At 39.4% G+C, this 9,994-nt stretch overlaps 1 long non-coding RNA gene across 1 annotated transcript; it reads left to right on the forward strand.

Moving 5' to 3' along the window:
• Positions 1-951: 951 nt before the first annotated feature.
• Positions 952-9,075, forward strand: LOC109513851 (uncharacterized). The gene is made up of 2 exons (XR_002167873.1): positions 952-2,154; positions 9,030-9,075. It is a non-coding gene; the product is annotated as an uncharacterized LOC109513851 (long non-coding RNA).
• The last annotated feature ends 919 nt before the right edge of the window (positions 9,076-9,994 follow it).

Genomic DNA, 9,994 nt, shown 5'->3' on the forward strand with positions numbered 1-9,994 from the left:
GTGTTTCTCAAAGTTTCTCAAATCCACATGGTGTTGCCTTTTTGTTTTTTGCGTCCTTCGCTCTATTGTACTGAGTGGTCAGGACAGAGATGTTCACAAAACTTTCGTTGCCACTGCTACTCGATGGGGCAGTTCGTGCCATTTCCTGTCATATACACTTGTGGCGTTAAGCTCACTGAAACAAAGTCTCACTCGATTTCTTGCTTGGTGTCATTTTTGAAAATGTGTATGTCCACTTTAGCCACATTGTATAGAGGAGCCAGGACAGAGATGCAACACAAATGAATTGGGGCCTTCAACTCCAGTTTAGGGATGACATCAGCGCAACTAAATTGGATGTTAATTGCTTTCCTGTTTGAATTTGTTGTTTTTTTTTTTTTTCCAGAAAAAGTCCAACATTTTTTGTGTGAATGTGGATTTTGACCCAACAAAAATCACACACACATTTATTTTTTAATGGACCATGCACTTGCGAGAAGGAATAAGAAGAAAAATATCGTTTTGATTTGTTTGGGTTCTCAGCACAAAAGGTGTTATTACAAACACAATTTGTGAGGAAAACATTAACGAGGCCATTCAAACGAGACCCCTAAAGATGACAATATTAATGCCGCTGATGGAGATTGATGAAGTGTTTTCTTTCGGCCCCCTTCAGAGGGGGTCCGGTGAGGGAGAGATGTTTATTTACATTTGCCCTTTTCAAATGATCCCTTTCTTCTCAACATCTGCTCGACATTAGCACACAGATATGAGTCCTAATGACCGCTGTAATAAAGCCTGACACACGCACAAACACACACAGACGTATGGTACCGTAACAGTGTTACGGTACCATAGCACACAGTTCACATGAGACATTGCGTGCTTCTGTACCTTCCACAGCCAGGTTGTACACGACAGTGGACTTTCTCTCATCTCACATTCTCTCACCCCAAGTTATCAGGATGATAACTTGGGGTATAGCAGCAACTTCATGAAAAAAATCGTTTTGTTTGTTGGCAATTGGATGTTCAGGCATGCGCCCATCCTGCGCAACACTGCGAGACCAGCACCAAGTCATTGTGTTTTTAAATCAAATGACCCACATGCAGGGAAATGTAGACTTGAATGGGGGTTTGTCATAGGTGATGTTGCATAGCTTCTTCTTGTGACTGGTTCCAAGTCAATCCTTACATCATTCAGAAGCTCGAAAACATTGCTGAAGACATGCCTTGTCATGCAAATTTTTGGTTCTGGCATTTCAATAATGTTCACATGAACGGAAAAAAAAAAAATCGGTTCACTCCAGCCTCTCATTTTCCCTGCGCCTCTTCGTCATGGTTACGCGCAGTAGAGCAATTTACACATTTACATTGCACTGCACCAGATGTAATTGTGAGTGTACAATTAATACCTATGCAGAGTGGTGAACTTCTTTTTACACTTGCCAGTTCATGTAGGAAAACGACATTCTTACAATTATTTTTATTTGATTTTTTTACACTTGCATAGTGGTCGGAATGCTAAAAATCACCTGTATGGTTAAAAAGGCTTCACGATGGCAACAGTTGACTCTGGGAAGGATGATTACAATTATATTATGTCCTGTGGGAATAGATGTTAAAAAAAAAAAAAAAAAGATGAAAAATGGATCATAGTGATTCCACTGTTAAACACAGCCAAATTGAAATGAGATATATTAATGCATATGCCTTTCATGTTCGTGCCCCAGATGATTACAAAAGAAAATTGAAGTGGTGGCTCAACCGTCTTCAAAAAACAGTGGCTCCAAGCCAGTGGGAGTGTGTTGGCTTGCTGCACCCTGATTAACAGTGTGCTTTACAGCCAATAGGTAATCTCATCAGAGGGAGGCTTGAAACAGATAAAGACCACCCCTTACTCGCAATTCCCCCACTCTACCTTACCACCGTTCCCCGATGAGTCCTCCCATCCAACACACCGAGGATACTGGAAGGAGGCTCAAGACGGATGGGGCCCGAGTCATATACTGACCTCCTTTTTCAATAAAAGGAGACTTTTCTGGTCTGATGGCTGATTTGTTGGTCGTGCATGGAAAGGCCATCTGGATGGGAGGATTCAATCGTTGCCGTAGGTGAGCATCACCTGCCAGTTCAACTCCTCCTTGTGAAAATGCGCTCGATCTTTGGGTGAGAGGTGGGTTAAATCACAGGACACACACTGTACAAACAAGCAACCATTCACAGTCACATTCACGTGTCCACTATGGACAATTACGGTCTTCGCTGAACCTAACATGCATGATTTTGGAATGTAGGAGGAAGCCAACAGGTAAAAGCAGAAGTCAAAAACCTCAAAAAGTCAAAGTGGAGTCAACCAATCCTCATCATCATGTGCTGGCTCATGAATATTCATCAAATCTTTTTTTTTACATTTTTGCTTTTTCTTTGGCTTTGTGTGAACAGAATGTTCTACATAATTATTATACAGTTAGTCACTTCTTTCATACTTTTATGACGGTAAGAGATGTCAACAATAACATTTTTGTCACACCAAAAAGCCTTCAACACATTACAACAAATAATTAATCATAATCAATACTGAAATACATCTCTTAAAATATGTCAATTGTTTAAAACGAAATACAATGACTATCATAGAAAGAACAACACAAAACCAAGACAGGTGGACAGAGTTTCGGTAGGTGCTGCTATTTTGGTTATTGCAATCTGACACGTGGTGGTATTAGTAAACTTGACCATCCTACTGAGTGTCATCACTTTTTTCAAGGGGGGGGGGGGGATTTCAAGTCGCAATGCACCCGGTGATTAAGTGAGGCCCGGCATGTATTACATCAGAAGCCTCTAATAATTAAATTGGGCTCCAAATGACCACTATTGACTGTGGCTCAAGCCAAACATGAGCTTATTTGCAGTCAGAGCAGTTCATTCTGCACTCCAAAGGCTTTCTACTTGGGCCTCTTTTGTGGTACGCTGAGGAAGAATCCACAATAAATCGGTGAAAGAGATTCAACTCGAGTAAAAACCTCCTCTCTTTGTTATTTGTGTGCGTGTGTGTGTGTGTGTGTGTGTGTGTGTGTGTGTGTGTGTGTGTGGTTCACAGTGAACGCACTTTTAAGTACAGAAAGGTGTGATTTATGGGCTTGTCACGGGAAGCATTGTCGAAGAAAGCAATCAAAAAGCACTTACTCGGCTCCTCTGAAGTGACTGCTTTCTTGCTGGCTAATTTGTGTAACTCCCATGGAGAGGCTGGCAAAGGGTTTGATGAGGCATAAAATGATGATTAATGAATTTATTGGCTCGCCGCTCATCAAGCGCTTGTAGTATATACACTTCTCCGCTCTTTCTTGGGCTTGCTAATATGGACAGCAAGGCCACAAAGGGCCAGACGTAAGATAATGTCACCCCGCTCGTCCTCCCTTACGGCTGTTAACCTGATTGATCCGATGGGCATGAGAATGTGGGCAAAGAACAGCACAAAGGGCAGTTTGATGTGACTGTAAGACTGGGAATGTCAGTAAAGTACTCCTAACCCTCTTTCAAAACACTTTTTTTTTTTGTGTGTGTGGTAAACAGATCCATGCTGCTTCCTCCACTAAAACAACCATCCATGGCTTATATCTACACCACTGCTAATTTTAGCTGCTCACCTTCGCCATTTAGCCAAGAGATTGAGTAAACAGTGGATCATTGACTTGATAGATTCATGTCCTGAGAATTCTCAACTCGACTTGCATATCCAATTGTCCTCATTTAAACTGACTGAACTGCTGTGAATTTACCCAGAATCCACCAAAAAAAACAACAAAAAAACCCCACCAACAACAAAGAATTTGATCCAAGTTTTAAATAAAGAGAACGAGCACTGTTTTAAAAAAAAAAACATAATTCAAGAGAATTTAAAAAAAATAAATTGGTGTTGCACTGTATTTCACAAGCATTGCGCAAATCAATTGAAAAATCTGAAGAAAAAAAATAATAATTCGAGTGCATGCACATACTTTTTCATGGCACTGTATTAATGTCACAGTAGTTATGTTCTTTCAACATTCACATGCAAATATAATACAAAAAAAGTAATGATCTACATATAACATAAATACATCCCAAGCTGCATGAGACGACAGATCTTTATGATGTAATTTAAAGGGCACGACAAGTGCAACACAATATCACTTGTTCTAATGAGTCAACCACAAACTGGAAAAAAACAAACATGCTCCGTTGTACATTATGTTCACAAAAATGGCTGATAGGGTGGGCTGTGTGTGTGTGTGTGTGTGTGTGTGTGTGTGATAGAGAGAGAGAGAGAGAGAGAGAGAGAGAGAGAGAGAGAGAGAGAGAGAGAGAGAAAGTCTCAGTCACGATGGTGTGAAAAGCACTCCTGCATGAATAAAGTTTTCTGAATCTGTTTAAATAAGCCCATCCTGCCCCCCAGAAGTATTGGCATCCTGTTTCCGCCCGATGACACCGTCTCACCTTCTCTCTACTCAAATATGCTTGATTGAGTCCTCGCTTGTTCGCCACTGCAGCTCAACTCAAGAACGCATTGTTGCAACAACACACACACACACAGACCTCCGTTCACCCCCTCACCACCACATGCACACAAATACCCCCCTCCCCATCATCATCTCCCTTAGAGATCAAATCCCTTTCTTCATTCATTAGGAAGCTCCCTTAAATACATCAAAGAGCTTCTCGGCTGGCACAATAAACCAATAAAAGCAATTATAAACCCATATCTTCCAGGCACTCTTCATCTCTGGGGTGTTCACATTAGATAATGAAAGAGTTTGATGACTTGAGGTTTTTTTTGTTTTTTTTTCCTGAGAAAGCAGCCTATCCTCGGATGTATGCATGCAGCCATAATTTCAAAATAACATGGCCGTATATCATAAACTGTGAATTTCTGAGTCAAAATTAGAAGCCATAAGGAGCCTGCAATGCTTAGGTACTCAACTGCAGAAATACCAAGCATCTATGAGCGAGTATCTGTGGATTTGGGGTCAGAAATGCATTTTTATAGTCATATTTTAGGAACGCGTGAAATCGATTGTACCAAAAGTTGTGAGGTTGAATCAAAATTTTGTGGAAGGATATATCTAAAAAAAATCCCCCCAAATTTGGCAATCCTGACCTGCATCATGATGACATTACAAACGCGACTTCAGCTCACAAAGCATCAAAAGGATTATCTCCGCAAGTGTTTATAGTGTGATTCCTCTTCACAAAAAAAAAAAAAAATGATGAAGAGGGACCCAACAGAATCAGATGTGATATTCTATTACAATTTAGTTAAACATCACAAGTATTTATTTCAACCGAAACTTGTAAAAGGATACTTCAAATAAATAAAAATAAAATGACATGACATGTGATGTCACGTAAAACTTTGGCAAGTTTTACGTTTTGATTTTGTCTCTTAGTGAGAGACAAAATAATTAATATTGAAATCCTGAAAAAAAAGGCTTTCATTCAATCTAACAAGAAAAAAATGCCTTGAAAAAAAATTATATATATATATATATTGTATGTAAATTTTTTTTGGTGTGTGATTCCACCGCAAAAGAATTAAACATGACAATAACCATAGAGGAGGAAATTAAAAACTATGAATATAGTAATGGGCCTGGCTGCTCGCTAATATGAGCGACAAGTAAAGATCAATTTCATACACCAAGTATCTCTCCTTTCTTTGCTTCTTCTTTTTATTTTATTTTTTGTGGATCATTTGATATGTTTTTGAAAAAGCTGCTTGTACTCTTTCAAGGATTGATGTACTCCGTAGCCACAGCTTCAAAATCCTGAAATAACATGGCCATATATCATAAGCCCTGACTGGGAGTCAAAATTAGAAGCTATAGGAATGGCGCGGTGCTTCAAGTGTTCCCTGTTAGCGGCTGTGTTGGCTCTGATAAGCTCACAGGGGGTGGAAATGATTGTAAAAATAGAATAGAAAAGTGGAATGATCGAGCATATGGCTGTGACGATCATCTACAGGGTACAAACGGTTCCATGATGAAATTATGCAATGAAGATGTTTATCAGCCATGTCATCTTCACGTCAATTTCTACATAGGTTAAATAACTCAAGGATAATTTTGTGTGTGTGTGTGTGTGTGTTCCTTTTTTTTCAAAAACATTGACATGGCGGTCAGCAGGTTTACGGGAGTGTTTCACCGGTAAGTTATAATCACACTGTTGTCAGTGAAAATCCTGAAATTTGAACAATTTCTTTTTTGACGACTTGATCGATTAGGTGGTGGGTAGACCTATACAAAAAGATGATGCTAGGCAATTAGTTTTTTAAGATCAGATAAGATAAGAAAACATTTATTTGTCTCACAATGCAGAAATTCCCATGATATCATTCTTATCGTTCTTTGACTAAAAATGAACCAAAATGTGACAACCCTTTTCAACCCTCCAATCAAAAATTCCAATGACACCCGTATTACCTTTGTATATCTTGCGCATTGATTGTATCCTATCTCACGATAATTTAGCAGGACGCAAGGCAAAATGTAAATGAATGTGTTTGCCTCCAAGAGGGACAGCGGGGGCATTCAGTTATGCAAAGTCAGAGAGGACCAGGTCAGTATTTGAAGAAAGTAATTTATTTTGGGGTACACTTGTATAGGCTAAACAGCGACGGTCATGGGAAACTTCCACGCTAAAACGGTAACTGTTCATAATTCATCGTTCTTATCACTATTGCAGAGCAGTTGGAAGCCGAACATGTTTCCACACGGCACGCGATTCAAGTTTGGGCTTGCTGCACAGCCGTAAGACAATAACAATGTGTCTTTCTTTACGCTTTATTTATGAAGAGATTGATTGAGATTGAATGGTTCGTTTAGTTTAAGGATTTTTGAACAGTTTTTTTTTTTTGTTTTTTGCCACCACGGGTATGCACTTGCTTCATGACTGCAAGACTCTGCCGATGTGTATTTTATTTGTCATTTGTTCTTTCTAATTAAAGGGATAATAATATGAGCCAGTAGGTTTGAAGTTTGAGCGAAACATAACAAAGAAGGGCTGTAGAAGCACTCAAGCTGTGAAATATCGTCATTTTTACTAGATACAACGTTTGAAGCCCATACAAATTAATTTTGTTGATTAAAATATATCATTTTTTGAGACGCAGCACAAATAAACTAATTGAATCCTAATAGTGCTTCACTTTTTTTGTGGTTTGCTGCTACTACTATTACAGTGACAGACTGTTACTTTGAATATGCCGTTGCAACAATTTCTTTGGATTTTGAAATGATTTGCTCCGAAAGAGAACAAACGGTTTTAGATGTAAGCATCAATTCAAGTTGGCCCCCTCCCGCATGCTTGTAAAATCATGACAATGTGTATTTTGTACTCACTTCGCTGTCCCCGAGGACGAGCATAACAACTCTTTGGAGTCCTTGACCGGTTTGACAGACTCTAAAATGTGCCGACTTCATTAGCGGGTCAACCACTTGGGTGCTTGCACTGTCATTAGTAAATACAGGAATATTGACACACGCATATAAAAACCTTATGCACATTATGTCATCGACTTAAACCGTTTTATCTACAAGACGGCGTGGCCATGAGCCGATGCGGGGTCACCCAACCAATTACAAGTGTTCAACCCCGAGCAAGTCAATACCGAGTAAAACACTGATTCATTATCAAAATTGCAGAAGTAAAAAAAAAAAAAAGCAAAGTAAGAGGGAAGTTAAAAAAAAAAAAAAAAGATTTATGGATTGGCATAATATGCGTACAGTTAGACAGTCCCGATTTGTGTGCATAATTGCTTTAATGTGGGCTATTAGGCCTAAGTGGGTATGATTTTACCGTCTGCCCTACATTCAGGAACATTCACGCTGTGATCAATACTTATGATTTGTTAGTCAGTGGCCATCGATAGTGTGGCGTGGTCGTTTAAGCATTTGACCTTGTCTCGTTCTTGAGGATATTATCCAAAGGGCACACTGTTGCTGGAGGACAAAGAATGCGCGCGCACACACACACACACACACACACACACACACACACACACACACACACACACACACACACACACACACAAACTTGGTGTCTCCCGATAATGTTAAATGTCTAAGATGACTCAGCGGTCAATCGAATTAGTGTTAAGGTAAAAACAACTTTAACAACAGTGTATGTTCTGAACTCCTGTTTCCACGCCGGTTTAGTAATCCATCAATCCATTCATCCATTCCTTTTTTTCATATCGCTTACCCTCAAGGGTAAAATGGATCCTATTCCAGCAGACTTTGGGAGAGAGCGGATAAGCTAATCGCGGGGCATATATGTAGACAAAATAAACACCTGTGGGCAATTTCGAGTCTTCAATTCTTCAGGCAGCAGTTCAAACACTACATATACCACCGGCACTTCAACATTTTCACCGAGCAATCAAGCCTGGGCCACTTGCAGAAAGCTAATGCTAATTGGTGCGCCCAAAATAACTAAACGCAGCTCTGCTTACCTTTTGGCTTTGACATTCGTGCTGGGGCATCATACCCATGTGTGATGTGAATGTTTCTGCATTTCAATGTTTCAGAGAGTGAAATTGTTTCAAAGCAGCTCGGGAATTTTGACCAGCGAAGCTGATGACACGGGTTGAAAAAGTAGGTGTAAGAAGCGATTATGTAAATTAGGAGAAACATTCATCAGAATAGGAATTGGTTGTTTAATTTCATACTTGATACGTGGACACACTGCGAATGGATTTGGTTTTTTATGTGGTTTTTTTGGTGAATAAAACACTGTCAACAATGCTCTTCACCTCGTGTCAAAGTGACACAATCATAACAGATTCAACACTAAGCTTGAGTGACGTAAACAAAATACCTCTCTGCTGTAACACAAAGTCAAGAGACGTTATCATGCGCTGTAATCTTGAGAAAAGTTTTGTGTTTTGGCAACAGACAAGCATGACACGTGATCTCTGCCCTCCCGAATCAAAGAGCAATGACGTTTCAAATGAGAAGAGGGGTCTGTTTTTGATTCGTGTGTGGTGTCATGTTTTTTGGGTTTTTTTTACAGGCGGCGATCGTCACGCTGACTGGATTACCCCCAAATACAAGCAAAAGAAAAAAGTGGAGTATCAAACATTACAATAAATATTGGATCTTCTAATCATGCTGAAACGTTTCGGGTTTTGCATCAAAGTTGCAATTGTAATATGTTATGCTATCATTGATACTCTCATTGTAATGTTGCATGATGGTAGGGAACCCAAAAAGCAGCGAGGCAGGAGAAGCAGGGTAGACTGAACAAAATGTATTCACAAAAACACTGGAAAAACTAAATCGAAAGCACCCACAAAGTCTTGATCAGATCAAATTCAAAGTAACAACAAAACATCAGGAACTAAAACAACACCACGAGAAACAAAAGATGACTTCAACACAGGCAAACCAACATCACAATAACAAAACAATCCGACCTGGACTGACAGAACCCAGGGGAACTAAATACAGGCAAACTGACGAGACAACAAGGAACACCTGGACAAGACTCAAAGGGTTGCGGGAGCTGATTGGTTGACGCAAGGGACCCGGATGACAGCATGTGAACAAAACCAAACGAGGAAGACATGCACATGAGGAAACAAAACCAAAATGTAATCAAAACAAAAACAGAATCATGACAATCATGAATGTGCAATGAATATATTTTTCATCTGTCGGCAAAAGGGATGGCATGAGTAATGCATTTTGAAATTATTCATCATTTTGAAAGTGGCTGAAAAAAAAAAAATTATATATATATATATATATATATATATATATATATAGAGAGAGAGAGAGAGAGAGAGAGAGAGAGAGAGAGAGAGAGAGAGAGAGAGAGAGAGAGAGATGTGTTGTTTTAAAAGTTTTTCCAAAACATTTGATTTTGAGCAATTTCTCCAGGTTTGGAAACGACTTTCAAATAAGGCATTGATGAGACAAATGTGCCTATAAACTGGTAAGACTGCCAAAAGAAGTTCACACACACACACACACACA

The sequence above is a fragment of the Hippocampus comes genome, unplaced genomic scaffold (genome assembly GCF_001891065.2).
Source record: "Hippocampus comes isolate QL1 unplaced genomic scaffold, H_comes_QL1_v1.1 scaffold82, whole genome shotgun sequence".
Lineage (NCBI taxonomy): Eukaryota > Metazoa > Chordata > Actinopteri > Syngnathiformes > Syngnathidae > Hippocampus > Hippocampus comes.